Below are 26,942 nucleotides of genomic sequence, written 5' to 3' on the forward strand. Positions count from 1 at the left end.
ATCTAAATTATTAAGCCAGTGCCATTTTGTTTCTCGCAGCCCTCACACTATTTCCCAATTATATAGGTAGGTTGGTAGGAAATAATATAACATAATCGTACTTATCTCTTTTATATGAAACATGAATTGCAAATTACCTTTTAGATATGTTGAAAGAGAAGTACAAAACTTAACTCTAGCCCAACGACCGTGCCTCAGGCACGGTCGTTGTGCGGTTCGATCCCGGGACGTCTTGTGCTGTCTCTTGCGGTGGTTCTCCACCCCTCGATGCTTTGTCCTAGAGGCTCTTCCTGTGTGATGATCCCGTGGAAGGCGGCGATTCAGCGAGCGTTGTATGATGTCATCACAGAGGTCCGATTGGGTCGAGAGCAAAATTGGAAGTCGGTGTCCAAAGTTGAAAGTCCATTTCAGAAGTCCTTTTCGCCCAAAGTCCTCCCCGTCGGCAACTCTTGAATATTTATAGCGGCGCGCATGGCACCCGCCCGTGGCTCCGAACGTGATGTCGAATTGTAGAAGGCGCTACCCAATGCTCTTTCGAGGTCGAAGGCCGTTCAAGACAGGGACTCAGTAGCGGCTCTTCACTTTCTTACTTCTGAGGTAAGTAGAGGCATTGTTTACATTAGTCACAGTAAACACTTATTAAGTAATTGTTCCATATGCTTCTGAAAACAATTCAATGTTTTAATTTTTCCTTTATTTCATTGTTTTTCTCCTAATTTGCTCAATTATTTTGCTGTTTGATTTCAAATTAAAAATGTTTGCTGCCCTACCCTTCTGTTGCCCTAGGCGGCTGCCTAGTCTTGCCTAATGGTAGAACCGGCCCTGGCTGGTAAGTCTTCACTCAAGCAACTCAGATAACAAGGTCTGGTCACACTATTGATCCTTAAATCATGATGGATTTAGAACAGAAACTGGCACCACCACTTTCTCTTTGAAATCCATCACAGGGTCAGTAGTCCTCTACCACATATAAGGGCATGCTTGTTGTGTCCCTTCACATTATAGGACACACCTAGGACCTCTCATAGTTCAGCACAGGCCTAGGCATCTGTGTACAAGCTTGGATTAGCATGACCAAAAATAAAAAGTCACAATTTCAAATACACTCAGTCATGCTCCCAGGGCAGAGGAGTATGCTTGTTTATGATGCAGGGGACCAAACCTTTTTACCATGCAGGGAAGATTCCTGCCCCAATAAATAATGCATTCCTGCAATCTCTTTGATTTGAACAATGAAACTAGCACTTTAAAACAATATAAGAAATGTAATGGATTGCAGAGTTTAAAATGAATTGAACAATTGTGGTACTGTAGAGAAATCTGCTCTTTGCCATTTTTATTACAAGGCTAACAATCAATCAATGGATTTATATAGCACAGTTAATCACCCGGGGATCATCCAGCCTCTGGGGCTTGAAGGTCTCAGTCAAACAGCCAAATTTTGAATATCCTCTAAATTCCAGGAGAGGAGGAGGTCTGTAGCTGCAGGGGGAGGTTGCTCCATATCCTTGCCATGGCAGTGGAGAAGGAGCATCCTCCACTTCTGCTGTGGCGGATGCAGGATTGTGAGTGAGGGAGAGGGATGCAGAGCATAGCTGTCTGGAAGGAAGGTGGATGATGAGGCAGTGGTTGATATAAGCAGGCCCTTTGTTGTGTAGTTCGTTGTATGCGTGGGTCCACAGTTTGAATTGGCATCTTTTCTGAAGGGAGAGCCAGTGGAATTTCTGAGGTGGGGGGTGACCCTAATAACGTGTGATGTTTTTGTGTTGTCTACCTCTGTGTTCCTGTTAACTGGGTATCACTCTTTTATTGCTTTATTTCACTGCTTTTAAAGTAGTAATATACCTGTTTCACCAATTTTGTACATCGACCGGCTGAACTTTGGGTGCTATCTTGGGTTTCTCTGCGTGCAGTCACTTTTCTGATGTCACCTTGGCTGGTAGTCTAGTTGTTCTCCGCTACCTCTAATTGGGGCTATATAATGGCAGGTGCTGCATGACTGTCAGCAGGCATGTTAAAGGCATGTCTAGGGCAAGGCTGTCTGGGTCATTTCCTCACCCTACACCTGGCCATGCCGACTGTCTTCCACCACAACTATTCATAAGTCAGTGTTTTATTATAAGCCTCCTAAGCTTTTAAATTGTTTTCATCTAATTATGCCACTGACCCTTATTGCAGCAGCACCATAAAATGTAACAATTTGCTTCTTACATCTCCTTCAAACTAAATCACAAGAATATGTTCTTCTTTCAATTTCTGGGCTGACGAAACAGTGTCCAGCCGGTCATTCTGCCAAACGTATCATGGGTTTGCTAAGTTATCAAAGCTGTAATTGGAAAGCTTATAAAGTCTGATACAACGTTTGTTGTCTTAGAATGTATTTTAGGTCTATTGCTCACTTTAATCGAAATTTGATGTTTGTTCCGAAGATGAATACCTGCTGATTAAGATATAGGAAAACTCTAATGTGGGGCTAGAGAGCATGATTTTCTAAAGGACATTAGGTGTGTACCTATTTAAATACAGGAAATCAATAATTATTAAGGGAAGTGCAGAAGAAATGTTGCCTTGAAACATTTTGAACGCTTATGTGGATCATATTACTGACTATTTTGCAATTAATTTGTGCTGTTTTTCCAACTATTTGCCTTGAAAAAGTGACGGTTGTCTCTAAACACACATTTGCTGTTTTGTGTTTATTCATTTAGTTATTTATGTACAATATTGTTTCTTTCTTAATCAAATTAATAATGATAAATGGAATTCAAATATCTCTTACATGCTGATGATTATATACACATTGGTTTGAAAATATAACTGAAAGAAATATATAAAAGTGATTAAAATATTTATTACATGTTGCTGATAAGACAAACATTGGGTTGTTATTAATGAATTTGATATATTATATTAAATAAAATACATTTTGAGAACTTGAAAATACATTATCGATTCCCTTAGGTACCTCTTGTAGGATTTTTATAACAGAAACATGTGTAATTATAGTAGGGCAACCATCATTTGGAGAGCACCGAGTGCTGGACATAGGCTCTTTATCCTTCTTTTTTCAATAGTTTGTACTAAGTCTCTGACCCGTTTTACTCTTATGCCTATTGATTTTCCTTGGACTGATCACTTTAGTCTTCCTTTTTAATTCTTTTAACAATGCCTTGGCACCAGCAACTTGCATATTCATGAACTGAATACAGTATTGAAATGGGTGTAAGGAATAAACTGATATGTTTTTTTCTGACTCCGCTTCTCTTTTAACTTATCTGGTTCAGCCAACCTCATCAATTAAATCTTGCTAAAATCATACTATTACTTGAATGTAACTACTTCTCTTTTCTAGGTTCAGATGAGGAAACAAAGGAAAAATCAACCTTAGTATACTCACGGCCTTGGGATGCTGAAGATAGAACTTCAGGCTATAGACTCCAATGAAGAACAACAAATGCAGTTTATTATGGCGAGAAAACATGTAACGCTCCTTACAAATCTGTTATGATCTTTGCTATCAAAAGGGAAATTAGTGACCCCCTTCCCCGTCTTTCTGAAGCACCCAGATCAATGGGAAGATGTGAATTAATTCGTGGATTACTTTACTTCAAAATTGATACCACCATTAAATCCATAAATATCCCAAAAATGCTATTTTGATTATATATGAGAACTCCATTAATTCCATCATATACAGTAGCTGTGCTGTTGTCTCTTCCATATCTGAGTAAGAACGAGTTTACCCAACTGTTGACTAGTCGCCTTTCTTGTTTTCCTGCTGGCATCCTTCCTGCCCACATTTACAAAGATTACTTATTAGAAGGAGGAGGCGCTGTGAGGGCTACTATCAACTCTTCTCTGGCTCATGCCAGCCAGCTGGAAATCTACGATTGTTGCTCCAATTTTGAATAAATAAACCTTAGAACATGCATTTCTTGCAAAACATTCTTGCATCTAACATACCTATCCAGACTTCTTAAAAAAGTAACCTATATTCAGCTTCTGAGCTTTGTTGGGAGCAGAACTGAAAATGTGATAGTGGCTTCAGTTGATGAACTCAGACGTTCAGCCATCTTGTCCCAGAGGGCTGCCCTTATCTTGTTAGATGCCAGCCACAGTCCGTGCAGGTAACAGCGGTGGGGCAGTGGGACCAGGTAAGGGGGGATGTCGAGGGACGATGCTGAGGAATATTAAGTAAATAATTAATTTTCCCTCGTCATCATCCCTCGAAATCCCCCCTTACACAGCCCCAGCGCCTTTACCTGCACGGACATCAGCTGCTGGACACATTGTCAACATTTGACTTGGTAACCATTGAATCCTCATACACAGGCTAAAGAGCCTTAGGATCCAGGGGACAACAGAAGAATGGTTTTGTGCCTTTCTTGGTAAGAACAGAAACTTTCTCAGGAAGTACTTCAAGGCCCTATCTTGTCTTCACCAATTTCAGATGTATGTTTTTCCTCTGGCTTTGCTAATATAATCGTTTAGTTATACCGTGTTCTTCTATGAAGATGATACCCATGTCATAGTAATGATTACAAGCCACTTGAGGGCCAGCGCAGGGAACTTACAGCAGTGTCTTACAGAAGTAAAAGTTTCGATGAGCTGAAATGAATTGAAGATGAATGATGAAAAGACCATATATTGCATCCTTTACACCATGTCTTTTTTGGCATCTCCCTTTCTGTTCCCAAGTTCTAGGGGATTGTCCTTCCACTGTAGATTGCATTGAAACTCCTGGGGTTCAATGTGGTGGACAAGGGTCAGCTGAAAATCAGATTAAACTGTGACTTTTTTTCATTTTTAGAATTTTCGCATTATGAGAAGAATCTGGAATCTTTATTCTTTTCAGTATAAAGTGCAAATCGTTAACACTATTGTTTTTTCCTGACTCGATTAATGCAACACCTTATATCTTGATTAATAGGACTCCCTCTACTGCCCCCTGCACTTAGTTCAAAGTTTAGCAGCCAAACTAGTTACCGACCTACCAACAGCTGAACGCTTGACCTAAGCCCTAGATACCTTGCACTGCCTGCCAATCAAGCGGACAATACTGTTTAATGCTGCTGTTTTAGCCACAAAACATCATATGTCAAATGTGACACTCCTCTTACACTGCTTTTTAAATTATGGTACCCCTCAGGAATGCTTAGATCTAAGTATCAGTTTCTACTTCAGGTTCCCAAAGTGAAGAAAGCCAGTCTGATGGGCTGTATCTCACCTTTGTCTTGCCTTCTCTTTGGTCTGCGCGAATAGCCTAATACGAAACTTCGCAAAGCTTCAAAAACTTTTCTTAACCCTCTAAAGAGTAGCACATTTTCCTATGAAATTTTCAGATCATCAATTTCATAGAGTCAAGATTCCCTCAGGTGAACAAGCACTTGATAAGAATAAATAAACATGACCATAAAGTAGAAACAATTTGAATATCTAGCACAGACCCACAAAAGAAATAGAACGTTTGTAGAGCCTAATTTAATTTTACAATATGAAGCAGTGGATAAACTACCAACTTCCATACATATGACGTATATAGTAAGTCCCCAAGGAGTTCCATGACTATTGAGAGATAAGGTACTAAGGGCCTCATTTACAACATTTTGATGCATGGCATTGCAGCATACCTTCCTGCTGTGCTGCCTTGCGTCAGAATAAAAGGGCAGGAATGCACCATCTCTACAAGATATGGCACATTCCTGTCCTTCTCCCATGCACCGGTGCACAAACATCAGCCATGCGCCAGCACGGACACCCTTGCACCATTTTGCAAGGGGCCTGCGCAGAGGGGCTGATTGTTTTTGTGCAGGAAGTGACACCTTCCAGCACAAAAACAATCATTAAAGGCATTTTCTTTTTCTATGAGTGCTGATAAATGCAGCAGGCAAAGAAAGATATCAAAATTAGAAGAAAAGTATTTCTCCTCATTGCACCTCCTTACTGGGGATGCGTAGGATTCTGACGTATTTCCAGGATTACAAAATGTTGCAAATCTGGGAATGCGTCAAGTTCCATGTTTGTTGCGTGGGAACACCCGCAGCAACACCCATGGAATTTCCTTTTCATGCAGACTTTTACGAGAAAGAGAAACCTATTCACAAGGTCATGAAAAGTCATGCAGGGTGACTTTACATGGCCTTGTATATGTGGAGAAGCCCATTGTGCTGCTGGTGTGTCAATAAAACGGACTCACCGGCGGCACAATGTGCTTGTAAATAAGCCGTTATGGGTACAGTGTCACACCATCAAACTTCCCACAAACCAATTAACACCTTGGTGCCTGCTCCTTCATTTCATTTGCAAGCACGTGAAGAATAAAAGCAGAATATATGCTGCGAAATAAAACACACCAAATAGCAGTTAGTAATTTTTGCAAAATAATATTAGCATCAGTATAATGTAAGCAAGATTTCCAAATAAAAGAAATGCTTCTTTTTGGTACTGACGTACAGCATAGAAAAAATATACATCATGCCATAAATATATTCTTTCTACTGATCACTTTTGTTTCGAAAACCAGATCTTAAGGAGAAGGCAGTTTTTGTTATCTTTTTAAACTGCAGCTGTAATGATTCTCAGTGACCTGCCTTTCACCTTGCAGCTGGCTCTAGCAGCAGGCATTGTGACATCAGAACTCATATGTTATAATGGACTCCAGTTGAACAGCTAAGTCATTTCTGTAATACAGATGAATAGAGCAGTCATAACTCAACTGTGATTGAAAAATGTGAGATAGCCTTTAGACATGGATTGCAGGTGTTTTAAAGTATGAATCCCAACATGAATTGATCCATATGTAGCTTAATTGCAGAAGTATTAAACAACAACCCTCACGGACCTCGATCCAGCTCAAACTCCAGATGAGATTCTAAATAGAACCAACACAAAATAGAATATAGAACATGTGCATTATCATGTAGTGACATGGTAACAATTCTAAAGATGAGAAAACCACAACACATCTTCCCTTCTATAAAAACAAAAGAAAATTACATGCAAAAATCAATTAAAATAAGTGAAAAATACTTAAAGATAAATTTGACATAAGAGAGCATAGAAGAGCATAAGCTAAACACTAAAAGTAATCATGAATGCAAAAGAAAACAAGAATTTGTAATTAACGAGAACACATTATATAATCGTTATGCCATCTAGGTTTCATTCTTAGTCTCATAAGATCTCTATTGGAAGAGTTAAAATGGTTTATACCAACACGATGAGAAAGTCGTGAACGTTGATTTGAAGTTTTCACTAAACAAGACATATTCCAAATATCGCCATAATCCAACTCCACCACATTTCTTTTGACAGCAGAGATTACAAAAGGACCCATACATTTAGAAAGACCATTCTTTACAAAACCAGGTTTTCGCACAAGAACAGTATCGCCAACACACCACAGGGTCTTCCTTGTGCAATGTTTATTATCAAAATTGATTTTATATCTGTTTTGATAATTCTTTCTTCATACATTAATATCAGACACAGAGGGTTGGTCAAGAACAGAAGTATCTAATCCCAACCAAACTGGATTTAACTTACAATGAGGTTTCCGTCCCCTGAGAACAGAAAAAGGCGACACAGATGTCACACTATTAGGTGTAACTCTATGTGCCCACCAAGTCTCTCTCAAGGCCACCTTCAAGGATAATTTGTTTTGGATTGCTCGTTGAGCACAACTCTTAACAATTTTGTTCATGCTCTCAGCGAGCCATTTGCTTGTGGTGAGTAAAGAGCAGTTTTAAAATGAATAATGGCTAAACTAGAAAGGAACTGTTCCATCTCCAAAGACACAAATTGTGCACCATCATCAGTAATAAGGGTCTAGAGAACTCCTCCTTGAGGAAATCAATTACACTTCGAGAATTAGCTACTGGAACACACTTTGTTACCACCCATTTAGTAGTGTAGTCCACAAGTAAAATAACAAAATGTTCATCACGGGTAAGCAACTCAAATGGACCGGCAATATACAAACCTAATTTTGTCCATGGTTCAAGAGGTAGTTCTACTGGTGAAATTGGGGCAGAGAAGGTTTTTTTTAGATTTATCATTGTTGGCACATTGCCAACAGTCTATCACAACACATTCCACATCATGGTCCATGCCTGGCCACCAGTACCACTCCCGAAATCTCGCTTTTGTCTTGTTACGACCCAAATGGCCCTCATGTGCCAAATGAATCAATTTGCATCTTAACACTGAAGGAGCAACTAAACGTCTGCCTCTCAATATTTTGTCATTCAAAATACTTAATTCATCTTTCACACAATAGTAATTGTTCATAGTGGAAGACACCATCTTCTTATCTGGCCAACCTTTCACAATGAAATCATTCAAAATGTTGAAATCAGGATCACTCACATAAGCGTCAGCCCACTCTTTATCTTCCAAAGCTGACTCACAAATCCAATTTATAGATGAAACATCCACATTGACAACTTCAGACTGGATAGGTAACCTCGACATACAGTCTGCCATGCAATTTTTTTTAACCAGGTACAAACTCAACAACAAAATTGTAATTGGATAACCCATCAACCCAACGAGAAATTCTGGGAGAAAGGTTGTCAATCTCTCTAGTAGTAAAAATCCTTGAAAGAGGTTTATGATCAGATCTCACTGTAAAAGGTATACCCCATAAAAAAAAAGTGAAATGAAGAATTACCCAAAACTCTGCCAACGCTTCCCGTTCAATCACTGAGTAACTTTCTTCCGCACCTCTCAAAGCACGGGAAGCAAATGCAACTACCTTCAACTCACCATTGACAATCTGAGAAAGAACAGCGCTTAATCCACATATACTTGCATCTGTGGATAAAATCGTTTTTTTATTCACATCAAAATTGCCTAAAGTAGGTAACTTTGAAATGCAACTCCTCATATGATTGAAAGCTTCATTACACTCATCTGACTAAACAAACGGAGATCCTTTCTTTAATAGAGATCTCAAAGGCTGAGAAATGGAAGCAACATTTTTAATGAATTTAGAGCAGAACGCTGTCAAACCAAGCAATGAACGTATCTGATCCTCATTAACAGGTTTAGCAGCCTCAATTATACTCTTTGCCAACTCCATTTTAGGACTGATTCCTTCACCAGAAATCGTGTGACCAAGGTAAGTCACTGAAGTAACTCTAAACTTACATTTCTCTTTTTTAATCAGCAACCCTGCAGACTGCAACCTTTCTAAGACTTTCCATAAAATCTCATCATGTTCTTCAAGATCTTTACCATGGACCAATATATCATCCTGAAAAAACAAGACTTTGTCCAAACCTTGCAACACGCGCTTCATTACTCTTTGGAAACATGCCACGGCGGAGACAAGTCCAAAAGGCATTCTCACAAATTGAAATGCTCTGATGGGTGTAACAAATAAAGTTAAATGTTTAGATTCTGGATGTAACTTAACCTGGTGGTAAGCAGAGGACAAATCCATTACACTAAACATTTTTGCATCCTTAATGAGAGCTAAAGTTTCATTGATATTCGGTAAAGGTTGTCTGTCAACCCAAATACATTTGTTTAAACCTCTTAAACCTGCACAAAGCCGAATCTCCTTCCCGCCATCATTTGGTGCCAAAACTACCGGAGCCAACCAATCCGAGCTTTCACTCTCTTCAATTACCCCTTTGTCCTTGAGTTTCTTAATTTCACGTTCTAATGGTTCCATCATCATATTATGAACCTTCCTCACTTTAGCTACAAAAGGCGTTGCGCCATTCTTCAAAATAATCTTATGTTCAAAATTTTTTTAGAAGACCAAGATTACTGCTAAAAACTTCAGGAAAATTTGTACAAATGTCTAAAGGTAAATCTTCCCTAGAGAGTAATAAAACCTTCTGTTTACTGTTGGGATTAAGTGTAATTCCCATATCTCTCTGATGTCTCCAACCGAGGAGGTTGTCACCCCTCTTTGCTATGCAAATCTTACCAACAGTCTCACGATCATCAAATTGAATCTTTTTAACACAATAAACCAAAACATCAATCCTTACACCACCATAACCTATAGGATTAATGTCCGAAGGTAACAGTTCAATATCTTCACAACCAAATGTGGTTTCCCAATTTTTATCACCTATCATTGTATAGGGTGATCCCGAATCTGCCAAGACAGATATTTTTTTTCCACCCACTAAAATCTCGCACTCAGGCATCTCAATGGGATCTGCATCCACACTCCCATCCTCACGTATACTAGAAACTATTTTAGTTTCATCACATAAATAATTCACATTTTGTTGTTTAAGTCCACAACATACTCGAGCATAATGTCCTTTTTTTCCATAATTTTTGCAAAATGCAAATCTCGCAAAGCACCCTGGACTGTTTGTCTAATGTCCTTCACTGCCACATCTGAAACATTTAGGACTACTATTTTTAGTATCATTTTGAGTATATTTCTTTTTATCAAACTTCTTTTCAACATCCTTATTCACTAAAGATCCAGTTTTTTCATTGTCTTTGTCACACAGTTTATCTATCCTGTTTACCTCATTGACTGATGACTCTGGACAGCCATTTTCTTTACCTGAACTATCTTTACCTTTCTCTTCACACATCTCACGTACGGACATATCGGTGTTTTCCATATCTTCAATAATAGCGACTGCATCGTACCCCCGTGTATGTACGGTGCGTACCCCCCGTGTATGAATGGAGCGTACCCCCTGTGTATGCATGGAGCGTACCCCCCGTGTACGTACGAGTCATACCCCCGTGTATGTACGGTGCGTACCCCCAGCGCTACGCTCCATGCATACACGGGGGGGTACGCTCCATTCATACACGGGGGGGTACGCACCGTACATACACGGGGGGTACGCACCATACACACACGGGGGGTACGCACCGTACATACACGGGGGTACGACTCGTACGTACACGGGGGGTACGCTCCATGCATACACGGGGGGGTACGCTCCATTCATACACGGGGTACGCACCATTCATACACAGGGGGTACGCACCGTACATACACGGGGGGTCAGCGCGTACATACGGGGGCTGGGGGGTGTTTGGCGTGTACTCGCGGGGGCTGGGGGGGGGTACGGCGCATACTCACAGGGCCGGGGGGGTGTTCGGCGCGTACCGGGCCCCCAATTCCACTCGCATCGCGGCGTACTTCGCTTTTCCGGCACTTTTTGGGTGCCGTAAAAATATTGCCGTCCGGACCGCTGTCGGTTCGAATCGTACTTCCTGGTTCGTGAAACGCTGCCTGAGAGCGTCCCGACGTCACTTTCCCCGGATCACATTTGTATGTATCTTTTCGTCGGTCGGTGTTTTGTACGACTCGTACGGAAATGGTGTTTCCGTGCGAATCGTACTTGCATGTTTGTAATGTTTTACAACCGGGTACGAGTCGGACGGAAAAAAGCCTCCGTCCGACGGTTCGTACCCGGTTTTTACAGGATCGTAATTGGCACCTTGATCTCCGATCAAAGAATCAGTTAAATGCTCAAAACCACATGTACGAGCTAATGTTTTAAGAGTAGCTACATAACTAGATATTTTCTCCGTCTTACCTTGGACTCTAGAAAACAATTTATGTCTTCCCAAAACTACATTAATATGTGAACCAAAATGTTTATCGAACATTAAAACAGGCATGTCATATACGTTACTAGGCTCACCAGTTTCATTTCCAATTTCAATTAAGTCAAGGCTTTCATAAATACATCTTCCTTCAATACCTAAATTATGTAAAAGAATTGCTTGTTTACGACATGCAGAAAATTTCTCACCCCCAATAGCTATGAGGTAAGAGTCGAAAATGAATTCCCATCTCTTCCATGGCAATACAGGTTCACCTTTTTCAGACAAAAAATGTGGAGGTTCAGATGAAGTTGTCATTTTAAATATATATGCATAAAAAGAATGTGATAAGTGAATAAAAATAGATAAGTTACTCCCTAATATGGTTGAAGTAGTTCATACCAGCAATGTTTATATATTAATGAAGGGAGAATGTCTTAGAATTGTGTGTATAACTTTTAGACACGCAATGGAAGAAAGCACGCAACAAAAAAAAAGCAAAATTAAAAAAAAAATGAAGGTGTGTCCATTCCTGTAGGCAACACCAATTTCGTTTTCAGTTGTAAATAGTCTCATCACAATAGTGTGTGCATCACTGTGTGTGCACTTCAAGTTCCATAAGTTCCAAAAAATGTAGTCTCTGGTAAACCTTATCTCAAAAAATAAATGAATATAAATGCCTACCACAATAGCTCCGCTAGTTACAGAAGTTCAAATGTACAGTCCTGTGCGTTAGTTATCTCATAACAATAAACGCACGCATAAGCGCTTACCTCCAATGCTCCGTGTAAACAGCAACCGCCAAATAAAGAAACTGACAAGAAAAACAAATTACACCAGTCAAAATGGCCGCTAGCGTCAATACGTCATGACGCGCTGGAAGCAGGATGTGTAGAGATAAACAAAGGATGATCGATGATGATGTGCGGTCTAGTTGTCAGCTCCGGAATGCATTCGGAGTGACTGTTGACTTCGCATACGTCATCATAGCCAAATGGACTTCAATCCGTTAACATCTCTCGTGAAGACTGTAGGATCGTAGGCCAGCATCACACAGTGTACATCTTCCGTACCTTCCGACAACAACGATCACTCAACGATAGTTGCCGAGTTCATCAAATCAATTGTCTCGCTTCCCGTCGTCACCTCAATAAGGCCGATTTCAAATCATAGGCAGAAGAGGATAATAGGGATGGCGAGATCTCCAATATTACGCGTAAGTTTGTTTCCAAAATAATATCGTGTAAGGTTGATTTCTTCTTTATTTTCAGATCGTCGCCAGTGTTTTAAAGTATGAATCCCAACACAAATTGATCCATATGTAGTTTAATTACAGAAGTATTAAACAACAACCCTCACAGACCTCGATCCAGCTCAAACTCTAGATGAGGTTCTAAACAGAACCAACACAAAATAGAATATATAACATGCGCATCATCATGTAGTGACATGGTGACAATTCTAAAGATGAGAAAACCACAACAGCAGGCTCCCATGCTTCTAGAACTATGTTGATCTACATATTCAACCTGCTGCACAAGTAGTTGAAGATTTTTAAAACGTTTGTGTCCAGCAGCATGTTTTGCAGTGTTAGCGCATTGTGTGAGTTGGATTAGGAAGATAGGGGCATATTATCAAGCACGGTGTTAAAATTATCGCCGCTTTAGCGGCAGAAAAGTGCCGCCAAAGCGGCGATAATGGGCTAGATATTATGCCGCTGAGAATTTCAATAGAAGCCCATGTTAACACCAGAACATGGGCTTCTATGGGAATTCTCAAGGGCATATTATCAAGCCCATTATCGCCGCTGTGGCGGCAGTCTTCTGCCGCTAAAGCGGCGATAATTTTAACACCGTTTCTTGATAATATGCCCCTTAGTGCTTTATGAAAACTTTGTAAACTTTATAAGCATGGGTAAGAAAAACAAGATGTATGATAGTCGTTATGAATTCAATGACGTCTGTCTCAGCTTCTGACTATTAATCTCCTGGATAGACTGCTTGGGAGCCAATCATTAAATAGCATTTTGTTATTGTGCAGTTTCCTGATTTACAATGTGTATTAAATGTTGTGAAGCCTATTTATTGAGACAGAATGTTGCCATTAAGGATACTAAAAAGCAATTACAATTAATCTGAAAATAATTAATCTCACTACACCACAATCCATAAATCATAATTCTGTACTGATATGATTACAAAATTCCGCTATCAGTAATTGTTTTATTGGTTGTTTTCGGAAGAGACCTAATTGTGAAATGTTTTTGTCTGCATGCAAGTGAATATTGGAACATTAATTTCAACAAGATACTAATAGTATCTCCTGCTAAACTTTAGCAGCAATCTATGTTTTCCTTCCCTACAGGGGACAGATCAGTATAGAGACAGCCTGGGCCAATGTACTTGTTTTTTTATAAGGAGACTGTTCCTGTCCAATTGCCAGTGGTGTGTCAAACTATTCCTTCATCTTGAGTGTAGCATCCCGAAAGATTACTTGTATAGTTAATGTCTGCTCTTAATGTTGTGCTCCTTGCTCTTACTTTCAGTGATGTCTGCGGTGGGTGGTCTCCCGGCGTATTGGACCATACGCAAGGAACAACGTCCAGGCAGTCCATGCTTGTATATTACGGCAGCATTACATGTAACCAGAATGCACTCCTCTAACCTACCTAGGTTTAGATGCGTTGTACTACTGCATGTGAAGGATGATGTATCTCTGTTGCAATGTAGAAATGCCTACATCACTGGCACACTCTCCTACTCTGCTTGCAGACGTATCAGCTGCAGATGCGGACAGCCACACGTTACTTAAGACATTATAAATCCAAAGAGCTGCATGAAATTGTCTAATTAGTCATACTGCATTTCTCCGATTTGCTGTTTGCCAAGCCAGCCACGTTGAATTGTGCTTCCTATATGACTTGTGGTGTATGGCATGTGTGCTGATTGACATTATATGGTTGTAACGTGTCCTTCATCATCAAAAGGAGTTCGCTGAGATTCAAACACAGCAGGCATGTGAAGCATTGCATAGGCCCCACTTTGTTATAGGCAGGGAAATCAACATCTCCCACAAGGCAGTAAAAGAAAATATTCAGGTAATGGATAGTGCAACATGAAAGGCTGGTTTTGTACAGGTAATGCATGATGCTCTCTGCCTGCTCTGTGCCTGCAACATGTTGGAGACCACATATGTGGAAGAGGCAAGTATTGTCCAGCTCATTCACAAGTGATGTATCTCTGCGATAGTGATAGCAAAAGTACAGGCCTTTCTATGTCTGTATTTCTCTGTCTCTCTCACTCTGTCTCATGCCCTTCCTCTTTTTCTCTTTTTGTGTGCTTGACTCATGCCTTCCTAAGACTGCACAAGCTGGCCTGTGTAGTGCTTTGTCTGAAACCAGTGTGCAGACCCCATCGTCTGTGATTTCTATTCCCAACTTCTGACATCCAAGCAGAATACATGATGTTACAATACATACTATTAAAACACATACTTTTACAATGCTAATTTTACAACACACCTACCATGACAACATATGATTTTACTGGTTCATAGGGATACATGAAAAGTACCCTTACAATGCATAATATTACCACGTATACCACTACAACGCATATCATTACAACGCATATTACTCAACATATGTTGTGTTGGATTTGGCCTAACGGCTAGGCCGGTCGACCAAGGAATCTGGGGAACCGGGTTCGAGTCTTGGCAATGATGCTGAACATCCTGTGATTCTGGGAAAATCACTTAATCGCCCTGTGCCTAAAACAAATGTGTCCTCATGTAAAGCAACTGGTGCCATGTAAAGCCCTCTGATAGCTGATACTGGGTCAATATAAAACTCTGTAAAAAGAAAAAGATAAATAAATATGGCTATATCACAATCGTAAAAAAGGCAACATTTTCCAAATGTAAATTCATAAAACTTGACATCAAAACAATTTGACTAAACACACTGTACACTCAATGGCAAAACCAGAATGTGCATTCCAATGTACACACAACTGGTATCCTTCCACTATTTCCACAATACCTGTAGAGCCAAGGTCTACTCGAAATGGCTGCCATTCTAAAATGGAACATAAATTCCAACATTTTACACACTATATAATAAATATACATTCTGTCAGGTTCTTTATAATGCAGAAAAGTCATTTCAAAACATAGGGGCTCATTAGGATTGCGGACGGAGGCACATCCGCGGTGCTGGTGGAAAATGTCCTTTTCTGCACTCCAGCGGCGGTCCTCGCATCCGCCATATATATACATCTCACCATGTTGTCTCAGTCACATATGGAGTCACTTTAAGGGAACAACACAGATACTGACTCAAAAATTTCCTTTTGAAATGGACATGAGCTACTGATATCCACCATGTTGTGCGTTGAAGCACAACAACCATTACACATTGGTGTCAGATGTGTAGTTCTCACAATTTCCAAGTCAGGCACTGCACACATCTACGAAAGCACACTAAGATGATGCACACTGCTGTTCACTACCCGGTGATGTCTATGACACCCATAATGCAACATATGTCACAAGGCCACATCTCATCTTGCAATGTCGAGGGCCATTGTATTAAACACATGAGAAAGTACAAGTAGCGAAAATGCATGACAGCTGTACTCAACACAGAAGCCACTTAGAAGCTACTGCATCCCACTAGAAACATCACAGAGCTGGCTCAGGGTTGGGATACATGCAGTCACTCACACCCAAAGTCACCCTTCGCAGAATACTCACCCCCAACTTGCTGATGATGGGCACTCAAACGTCCATCCTGCTCTTGCTGTGTCACTGCCAAGATGCGGGCTAGTAGTGGTGTCATGCTCCTGCACGCCAACCTTCCAGTCCGAGGGAGCATCCCCGGTGTCATCTCTGCCACGTTTTTGCTCAGCCAGCAGATGTCATCCCACCTCTTGTGAAAGTGTGTGTGCCATCTGTTGGAGACACCCGTAGCCCGCACCTTATGTGCAATGGCCCTCCATAAGGCCTTACGCTGGCGGACTTTAAGCTGCAGGCATGGGAGACAAGAAGAGGAAGTTTCAGTGCCACTGTATTATGTACCACTGTGTGTCAGTACAGGAGCATGCAAAACATTGCACACCAATACAGAAATATTGAGCAGAGGCCATACAGCATGACACGTAGTACATTTGCATCAGATAATCTCATAGAAATGTATTCATGTATGATGATGGACACAGTACATGGCCATCTCATACACATGCAGAATGCTAGCACAGAAAGCAATGTGAAGAAGGCCCTCTTCTGTGTTGCAGTATGTGAGTGAACAAGACATATAATACATTGGAAATGATGTGTCGGGGCAGACTCCCTGTGTCCAACACTACACACCCCTCAATGTCCTTGGCCTGTGAATGGCTTCCTGTGTCATGGAGGTTACATTTAGGGCCATGATCTTACATTCTCACACTCTTCTCACAAGGTCTGTCTTGTGCAATCCTCAGGCTTAAGATAGCTCATTGAGAAATAGGGTGGCAGACAACACATATGTTTCACTCTGTCCATTTACTGATGGGTCCTTGTCAAATTAGGCAGTTTCTGTGCAGGCCAGGGGGACTCACACTGAGGTTCAACGTGGGCCATCAGAACATTCGCATGCATGTACAATATGAGAGGGCAAACAGTGCCTACACATGCGAGTCAGAACACATAATGAAAACAATGGAAGGATGATATCTCCAAAGTACATTAATCTGATGTGTCATAGATGAATTTCCACCAATAGTGTTACACTCAGGCATTTCAATCTTGTGCATAATGCATATATATCCATGGGGGCAAAATGAAAATTGTACACACATCCTTCAGTACCCTCTGGACGAAACACATTTGTAATGTCACAAATGAGCATGTGAAAACCTCATGGACTATAACATCCATGATCACATGCAATGTTTGTTCAAACTTCCACTGTCCAAACCAGCAGTGTTACTGTATGACTGCAGCCATGGATCTGTGTAAATAAGGCTACACACCCCATTTACCTGAAGACAGCATGCTAGGCAGTGTATCACACAATTACATTAGCCATTCTCAGACCAATGTTTGTATTGTTATTGCTGAAGAAGGGCTGTAGAAATGACCATGTTGCCATCCTCCACAAATACTCAAGTGCAATATTTACTAGGCCATGTATGGAGCATGGTGTATGAAATATGAGGATGCATCCACATTAACTTGCACTCACAGGCACATACTACAGCAGATCAACATCATGTGAGCACTGTTTGCACTCTCAAACTTTCACTCTGAAACACTTACCAGTACATCTGGAGCACCATATAGCCTCCCAAACTGTGAAAGCACCTCATCCACCAGGACATCCAGCTCCTTTGTGGTGAAGTCACTGGAACTGATGTTCTCTGTTCTCGCCATCACTGGGTCCAGGAGACAGAAACAGCAGTAGTTGGGGATGAAGAATGGCAGGCAGCAGTGTCTGGATGCATTGGAAATGTGTGGCTCTCTCACAGACATATATAGGCGCCTTGGCTTGTTTCAGTGGTATTCAGCTGCTGCAATTGGTGTTCCAGGTCAGCTTTTTTCAAATGTAACCAGTGACCGGGACCGCGGTGGCGGTGCACACCTACCGCGGGTTTTAAATGTGTATTTCACTACTGCGATCGCGGTTCCCATTGGCTGGTGGGGCATGGGCATTGGCAGTATCACACCGCAGGGCCCAGGCGGTCGCTACCGCAAACGTGCATCTTTCAATTGTATATCCAATGACCGGGCCCGCGGTAGCGGTACATGCCAACCGCGGGTTTCAAATGTGTATTTCAATACCGCGCTCGCGGTTCCCATTGGCTAGTGGGGCATGGGCATTGGCGGTGGCACACCGCGGTGCACAGGCGGTCGCTACCGTGAATTGGCATTTTTGAATTGGTGTCAATGACCATGATTGCGGTGGCGGAGCACGCCTACCGCGGGTTTTAAATGTGTATTTCACTACTGCAATCGCGGTTCCCATTGGCTGGTGGGCCATGGACATTGGCAGTGTCACTACCACGAATTAGCATTTTTCAATTGGTGCCAATGACCGTGATTACAGTGGCGGTGCACACTTACAGCACCTATGGACACATCATGCTGTATCAATGACAAAGGCCCGTTTTCATCATTGAACAGTACACACTTATAATTATTCATGCCACCATATTGTTAAAGTCAATGCTGGTGTGACATTGAACTCACTGACGCCTACACATGCCATGTCAGTGCACAGGATTACATGAATTGGCATGTACTCCCTCACATGTCACATATGATATTTGTATATATGTACACAGATCTGTTGTGTGATGGACTCTCACATTTGTAAACATGTCAATGTGTGAGATGGCTGATCAACCCACAGTAATGATGGACTGACTACATAATGTGCCTATTTCACTGTGTCAATTACTGAACTCATTTTGATAGTTGATCTTTATACACACAATGTGCTCAATGTGTTGTTAATGTGTGCTCTGTCTGACTCACACAAGAAGGTGTGGCAGGTACATCAGCTATGTAGAAGCCAGCAGTGTTGCTGTTTCAAACATGTGCTGTGTCAACTACTCTCAGGGCTGGTGACAAAAGATGTCGGAATGTACCATTTTACATTCACATAGTCTGAATCTGTTCGGGGGTACTCAGTATGTACATACTGAACATGTGTACAACTACTTGAGATCCAGGTGTCTCTGCATGTGACTTGTGCTGTAAGCTGTTGTTTCAGTCCAGTCATTGTTGACGCTGTGTCAGTCAAGACGTAAGATGTTCGACACATCTCATAGGGGAATGTAATTGACATGTGTTCTCTTTTTTATGTAGGAGACGACCAAATGTGCATCGTCCATTCACGTTGCTGGTGAACATAGAGGATGAGGACATCATACGTAAATTCCGTTTGGATCGACCTACCCTTCAAGAACTATGTGGTCAGTTAGAGCCCCATCTGACTACTTTGACACCAACATGTAAGGTGATGGCAGCCCTGCATTTCTTTGCAACTGGTTCATTCCAGTACACGTCGTCCAGCGCAGGTAGGATGTCTCAACCAATGTTCAGCATGGTGCTACATGATGTCCTGTCCACAATGATAAGGAACGTAAGACAGGAGTTAACCAGTTGACCCAGCTGAGACTGGGTAAGGTATGTATCAAAGAACAACAATGTCTCAACCGGTAATCATTTAGGAAAGACTTTACATAAAGTGCATAAATCACTAGGAGGGGGGGAAAAAGGAAATAGGGAGACCAGGGGTTTAAGGATAAGGGTTGTTATTTGCAGGTAGTTATAACAGCATTACATTACAATTAGTTTGAGGTAACCATAACAACCAAATGTGCATTGAACGTGCTTGTGCGAGTGACCATTGCAGTGACACAAGTGATAAAAAGCAGCATGATACGGCTAAAAACAGTAAAAACAAACAATACATTGGGAATCAAAAGTATAACTTAGTTAAATGCAGAAATAGTTCATTTTAGTTAATTTGGATTGACCCCGTGGAGGCCATGGATGATGCTGCAAAGTTGACGGCATTTCGACCTATTCAAATTAAGGTCATCATCAGGACGATCGTTACAAATTCCTAGGTAGCGCTGTGTGAGAAAGGGGGATAGGAAATGAGGTAAGAATAGGAGGACCCCTGAGATGGGTATAAGGGAGGAGAAATGGCAACAGGTAAGTGAAATTCACCTGGTAGCACAAGGAGTATCAATCATGAATGGAAAATCCGCTGAAGGGAATCAATCACGGCGGGAATGGGCAGCGAAAGGGAAGTCAATCGCTGGGGATGGAAGAGAATGCCAAGTTAATTGCCATAGGTAACCGACACTGGTCCAGATAACAGGAAAAGAGGGTCCAAGTGATACCTGTATTTACTGAACGGAGGGTCCGCGATGGTTCGGTAGAGGATAAGGAGTCTAAAATGAAAGGGGGGGGGAAAAGGGGGCAGGGGAGGAAACAGGCACATGACTGGTTAGTCCAAGGATTGAGTGGGAATGTGTTAATTAAATGTAGTGGGGAACAGATTGCTACCACGAATGGAAGGTGAGCCAATTAGGTAGGACGGGGCGCCCGGTAGTGGCATGCGAGTGTACTGGAATCAATTGGGCTCATCAAGGGAATTAATCCTTGGGGACAAATGAAGCATCCACGCTTACTGTAAGGCCGTGAGGGTATTAGTGCCGGAGTTAGGTACTTCTGGCTTACGTGCCAAGAAAGGCACTAGCGTTAGTCTAACCATAAGAGCCAGTGCCCCGGGGGGGCCTGAGGAGGGAAAAGCTCCTCAAGAAAGATGGCCGTAATAGAGAGCAGCGGCTCAAAGGAACAAAAGCGGTCTTGGCAGACCGTGTATAGTGATGAAACAATGTCAAGTAAATTATAAATACAATGGCAAATGCTTGTTTAAGGTACCAATAAACATATTAGTCTGAAGTAGATAATAGTAACATCGCAAGTGATGAGTTATTATCAGAAGGGTGGGTGTGATTTTGAAATGAAGGGTATATTATACATCATTAATCAAAACCAAACATGTAGAACGATTTATACAGATAGGATTAAAAACAAATGAAGGCATAAGATATGGTACATGCACAGTTGTGACTCGGTGGTATGAGTGATTTGAACATGTCAACAGAAATGATCTATATATATATTGGTTATAAAGGAAACATATTCAGTACAAAAAGAGACCGTTCAATGCATGTATACATCTATGTACATGGAAAGCGAGTGAGGAAGGGCGTGGACTAGGATGTTGTGATAACTGTATTCCACTCATCAAGGGAATTTAGCCAGTGGGTCACAGAGTTGCAACGTGCGATCCACCTCCATTCACATTTTTTCAGTAGGAATTGTAGATTACCGCCACGAATAGGTAATTGGGGGCGGTCAATGACCTGCCATGTCAGGTCGGTTTCAGAGTGGTTATGTTCTTTGAAATGTGACACTAATGGTGCAGTCTCAACGTTACATCTAATACGGCTTTTGTGCTGGGCTATGCGCTGTTTTACCATTTGGGTTGTCTGGCCAATATACAACAGATCGCAGGGGCAGCATATTGCATAAATGACGTTGGTGGTTCGACAATTTGAGAAATGTTTCAGTTGGTAAGTACGATCAGTGGTCACAAAAACTTTGGTGTTACTGGTCAGATCACAAACACTGCATGTCTGGCATTTGTTGTGGCCTTTGATGGGGGGGAGGCCCCACATGGAGGTCACTTATGGGGTGCCCTTATCTTTCTGGGTTTTTATTACAAACAGAGGTCCTTAAAGAACAATTTATAACTTTAATGAATATAGACTAGAATCAGCGCTATATTGTAGGATGTCCAGCCGGACAAACAAGTTAATGTTTCCAAGAATTGTTAAGCATATTTAAGAGCACACAAAAAAAAGAGTGGGACACAGTCCTGCGTCCTACATACAAACAAAGACAATAACATTTGGACAAATAGCATTTAAGGCGAAAAAGAAGAAGCTTATGTTCAATGGTGATCAATATGACAAGCTTTCAAAAAACACAATTCACACTCGTTTTAACTCAGTGGTTTAACGTGCAAAAATGTTTAAAAGGTCGTTGACGTTTCGATCGACTTTAGCAAAATATTGGGATCATCATCAGGACGGTTTAATTACATGCCTGAATTTACATACTGCCTTAACGAGGTATTGAGGGCAGAGTCCTCGATAAAGGGAGGTCCGTGAAGGATTTGTAAGAGAACAAATAGGGTTCTCTGAAAGGTCCAAAGGTAGGAAGTAAGGCCCAGTTTTTTAAAAATATGTTACTAACCCTATTGCTGGAGGGGCAATAGGTGGATACAAATGGAATGCGTGAATTTGTGCGTTTGGTGAATGGTGTCAAGAGTATTTCCCTTTTGCTGTACAATGCTCGCTTAGAGGCTCTTTTAACAAGGTGTTTGGGGTAGCCTCTACTGATCAATTTCTCTGATAGGATGGCCGCTTCTCGGAAGTAATCTTTACGCCATTTACAGTTCCTCCTCATACAGAGGAACTGTCTGTAGGGTGGGCCAACTCGCAGACCATGGGGGTGGTAGCTAGAGTACAATAACAAGGTATTGCGCTCAGTAGGTTTTCGGTAGATTGTGGTACCGATGAAACCGTCCTCTGCGTGTAATGTGAGAGCCAAGAATGGTAGATAATTTTTTCTTATGTCGGAGGTAAAGGCGAGATGGCATTGACAGGTGCTAAGCCAAGAGATAAATAGGGTTAAGACTTCTTGTTGGCCGTGCCAGAGGAGAACTGGAGGGGCAATAGGTGGATACAAATGGAATGCATGAATTTGTGCGTTTGGTGGATGGTGTCAAGAGTATTTCCCTATGGCTGTACCATGCTTGCTTAGAGGCTCTTTTAGCGAGGTGTTTGGGGTAGCCTCTACTGAACAATTTCTCTGATAGAATGGCTGTTTCTCGCGGGTAATCTTTACGCCATTTACAGTTCCTCCTGGTATGGAGGAACTGTCCGTACGTTAGGCCATCTCGCAGACCATGGGGGTGGTAGCTAGAGTATAATAACAAGGTATTGTGCTCAGTAGGTTTTCGGTGGAGTGTGGTACCGATTAAACTGTCCTCTGCATGAAGTGTAAGGTCCAAGAATGGTAGATCATTTTTTCTTATGTCGGAGGTAAAGGTGAGATGGTATTGGCAGGTGTTAAGCCAAGAGATAAATAGGGTTCAGCCTTCTTGTTGGCCGTGACAGAGGAGAAGAATATCATCAATATAACACCGCCATAATGTGATGTTGTTCAAAAAAGGGTTCTGGATTGATAAGATATGTGTGGTCTCTAGATGGCGGACATTCAGGACAGCAAAGTTTGGGGCAAAGCATGCGCCCATTGAGACTCCTTTCACATGGAGATAGAAGGTGTCGCTTTAAAGTAAGTAGTTGTTAGTAAGGGCAATGTGAAGCAGGTCAATGATAAATTCGGTAGGGATGCGAATGGGTCTGGGTCTGGTGGCCAATGGATGTTTGATGACTAGGAGGCCCTCAGTGTGGGGAATGTTGGTGTACAACAATTCTATGTCAAGTCCAGCCATAAGGTCTGTCTCTGCATTGAACTTGAAGTTCTCAATGATATTAATCAAATGGGTACTGTCATGGACAAAGGTGTCGGTGAGCGGAACCGCATCCAGACACAATCGGACGGCCCGGTGGCTCAGAGGGATTTTTGTGAATTTTAGGCAGTGCATAGATTACTGGTGTTCTGGGGTGAGGATTATTGAGGAACGCATGCTCCTTTTTAGAAATAATGGCTGAATGAAGTGCCTGATCCGTGACCCTCAGTATTTTACCCCGGATGTTTGTGAGTGGGTCTGAGGGCAAAGCCTGATAGTGTGCAGGGTTGTTGAGTTGCCGTCTGATTTCGGCATCATATTTGTCAAGATCCATGACTACTATGCCACCGCCTTTGTCCGCGGATTTTATAACTATGTTTTTATTTTCACTTAAGCTGTTAATAGCATGTTTTTCTGAGAGTTGCAAATTATAAGGAACAAACTCAAGTTTGTGTTGTAGTTCCTTGACCTCATGCATAACAAGTCTCTCAAATGTCAGGATTTCAGGTGGCATCATGGATGAGGGAGGCAGAAAAGTGGAAGGCAAGTGAAATTGTTTCTCATTGGGCTTATCGGTATTTGGTTTGTCAGAGAAAAACAGCTTCAAGCGGATGCGCCTGAAGAACAATAATAAATCTTGTAATTTGAAAAAATTACAGCGATCTGCCAGTGCAAAGGAGAGGCCTTTAGAGAGGAGTGAGATTTCATCAGTGAATAACAAATGTTTAGATAAGTTGAAGATGGGGATAGTCATGTTGGGGCATGATGGTGTGTTGGGAACTGTACTTTTCATGGTGGGTTGAGTGGGAACCACATCATGTAGAATGGGTAACAGTTGTGTCAGGTAAAGAGCATCAGATCAATTCATAATAGTGTTTGAGGTGTCATCATTATCCTCTATGGTGTTTGAACATGATGGTGGGTGGGGCACTCCAATTCTAGTAGTAGGCTGAGAAAGTGTCCCGACGGGTTTCAAGGGAAGCCTCAGTGACAGGGGGGGAATGTTAGATGGGTTGGGGTCAGTATGTGAGCTGTCTTCATTAAACTCTAGGCTAGGTGTGGTGGGATCCATAGGGGCATCTGTCAATTAAGTTATTAAAGGGTGAGCAGATGGTGAATCGGTTCCCATTGCTGGGGACCCCATTGGTAAAACTTGTGGTGAGTTTGTCATTCGCCTGCGTGTTTGTATTGATAGTTCTGTCTCTGTCGTCCGCACCCGCGTCCACGGTTCACTCCTAAAAAACCAGTGAGTAGGAGTGGTGGTGGGTGAGGTGGGTTCTGTTGGCGTTCAGAACTGGAGCCTTCGCCTGGGTCTGAGTCTTCGATGGAAGTGTTGGATGAGTCAGAAAAAGTAATGGTCTGATTGTTCCTGTATCTGCCCCAGTTCCTACTTCTAGGAGGCTGGTAGGGAGTGTTGTAGAAAGTGTATAAGGGTAAGTGTAATTCTTTATATCTTTCTGTATTTTTTTGTTTTTTGTTTTGTTCAAATGTGTTAAAGGTTGCGGCGATAGTCGCGTTGACCTTATCAAGGAGACCTTTAGTGTCAGAGATAGTAGTGTCAGCTAAAATTATTATTTCAAGTTCTGCTATTGCTTCAAGCTCTTTCCGTCTGTGTTCAATCGCTGTGTCAATGCCAAGCACCATCCAGTGCTTGGGGCAAGTAGTGGCTAGATGACTAAAACCGTGGCGGAATTTAGGGTCCCGCGTGAAGATAGCTGAGACCTTACGTATTTGTAGACCTAATGGAATTGTATCTGATTTGAGATATTCAGTAAGCATGCGGGCATGCAGGTCAGTGCGAATCTGTTTTTTCTTGAGATTTTCTAGTTTCTCTAGTAAAACCCTGGAGGTATTTGTGGCTGAAGGTAAGGGAATAGAAGAGTGTGAAAGTAGAGAAGGGCCGCGAAGAATGCATTGGATGCAGTCATCCGTGTAAATGGGGGTCCCCCTAGATGACATGATATGCAAATTAATTGTACATAATGTGACACAATCAATGTGTAAAGTATTAACAAAAATATACTCTCGGAACCCAGCGGTTGCTCAATATCAAAGAAACAGCAATGTCTCAACCGGTTATCATTTAAGAAAGACTGGGGTTTTTTTTTCTTGGTTTTTTTTTTTCTCGTTTTTTTTGTCCTCATTAACCACCAATCTCCCTTTTATGCGTACTCAAGCAGTCCATGCCCTAACTCAGCAAGCTGAGAGGCGTAGGTGGCTAGGGCTTAGAATTGCCTACCTACCGGCACTAAGACTTGCTGATATGCACACCAAAGCATCTATTGAGATAACTCTATATTACTAGCTTCTAGAACTCAATGGCCTTATCTTAGGGCCTCCACCTCATACTAGGGAGGGGGATTCCTGACCGGGCCCTTAGAGTATTCAGGCAGCATTAATCATAGGACCCAGGAGAGAGAGAAAAAGAAAAAAAAAACCTCTCTCAGCTGTGGGTCCCGTTTTCTTCCATTATACTCCAGAATGTACTTTTCTTTTTGCTGCCGGTTCTCATTAAGTCCAACTTAGAAGTGGCCAAAAGAGAAGAATGCCAGTCAAAAAAGAGGGAGGTGTGGGATCTGTCCATTTCTTGCATCTTTGTCTCCTAGCCAGGAGCAAAGCATAAAAAAGTAGCGATCTTGCAGGGCCTCTGATATTATCTTGAAGACCAAGGAAAATCAGGGGCAAATCCATAGTAACCGGGATCCCTATTATATCCAACAACAATTTGCCTACACTGTCCCAAAAGGGAATCAGCGCTGGACACTCTTTAAACATATGAATATCAGAAGCCAAGGCCAACCCACATTTCTTACAGCATACTGGCTGCTCTTTATTATTTTTGGAGAGCTTCAACGGAGTAAAGTAAACCCTATGGATAGTAAACATATGGTTCCTTTTCAACCATGCCTGCTTTAGTATATCGTACAAAAGTTTGCACGAAGATTGCCATAAGGAATCGCAATCTTGACCTGGTAAAACACTACCCCATAATTCCTCAGCATGCTTAAACTCTCCGTCCACTGCCTCCAAAATTGCCTGATACCAAAAGGAAACTTCTTTCTTCCCATGGGGTCTAGTCACAAGGTTATACTCTAAATCGTTACATCTCCCTAATAAGCCCCCCTTAGTTGTTTGTAACTGGGCCTGAACCCAGCTCGCCAGCTGCAAATATTTAAATCTGGAGAGACCTGGCCCTACCCTCTCCCTGAGTTGTTCCCATTTTGCCAAAGTGCCATCTAGAATCAAATCGCCCCTAAACCGCCAAGCCAGATTCCCTTAACGGGATAGCTAAACT

This window comes from Triturus cristatus, chromosome 2_2 (genome assembly GCF_964204655.1).
Source record: "Triturus cristatus chromosome 2_2, aTriCri1.1, whole genome shotgun sequence".
NCBI lineage: Eukaryota > Metazoa > Chordata > Amphibia > Caudata > Salamandridae > Triturus > Triturus cristatus.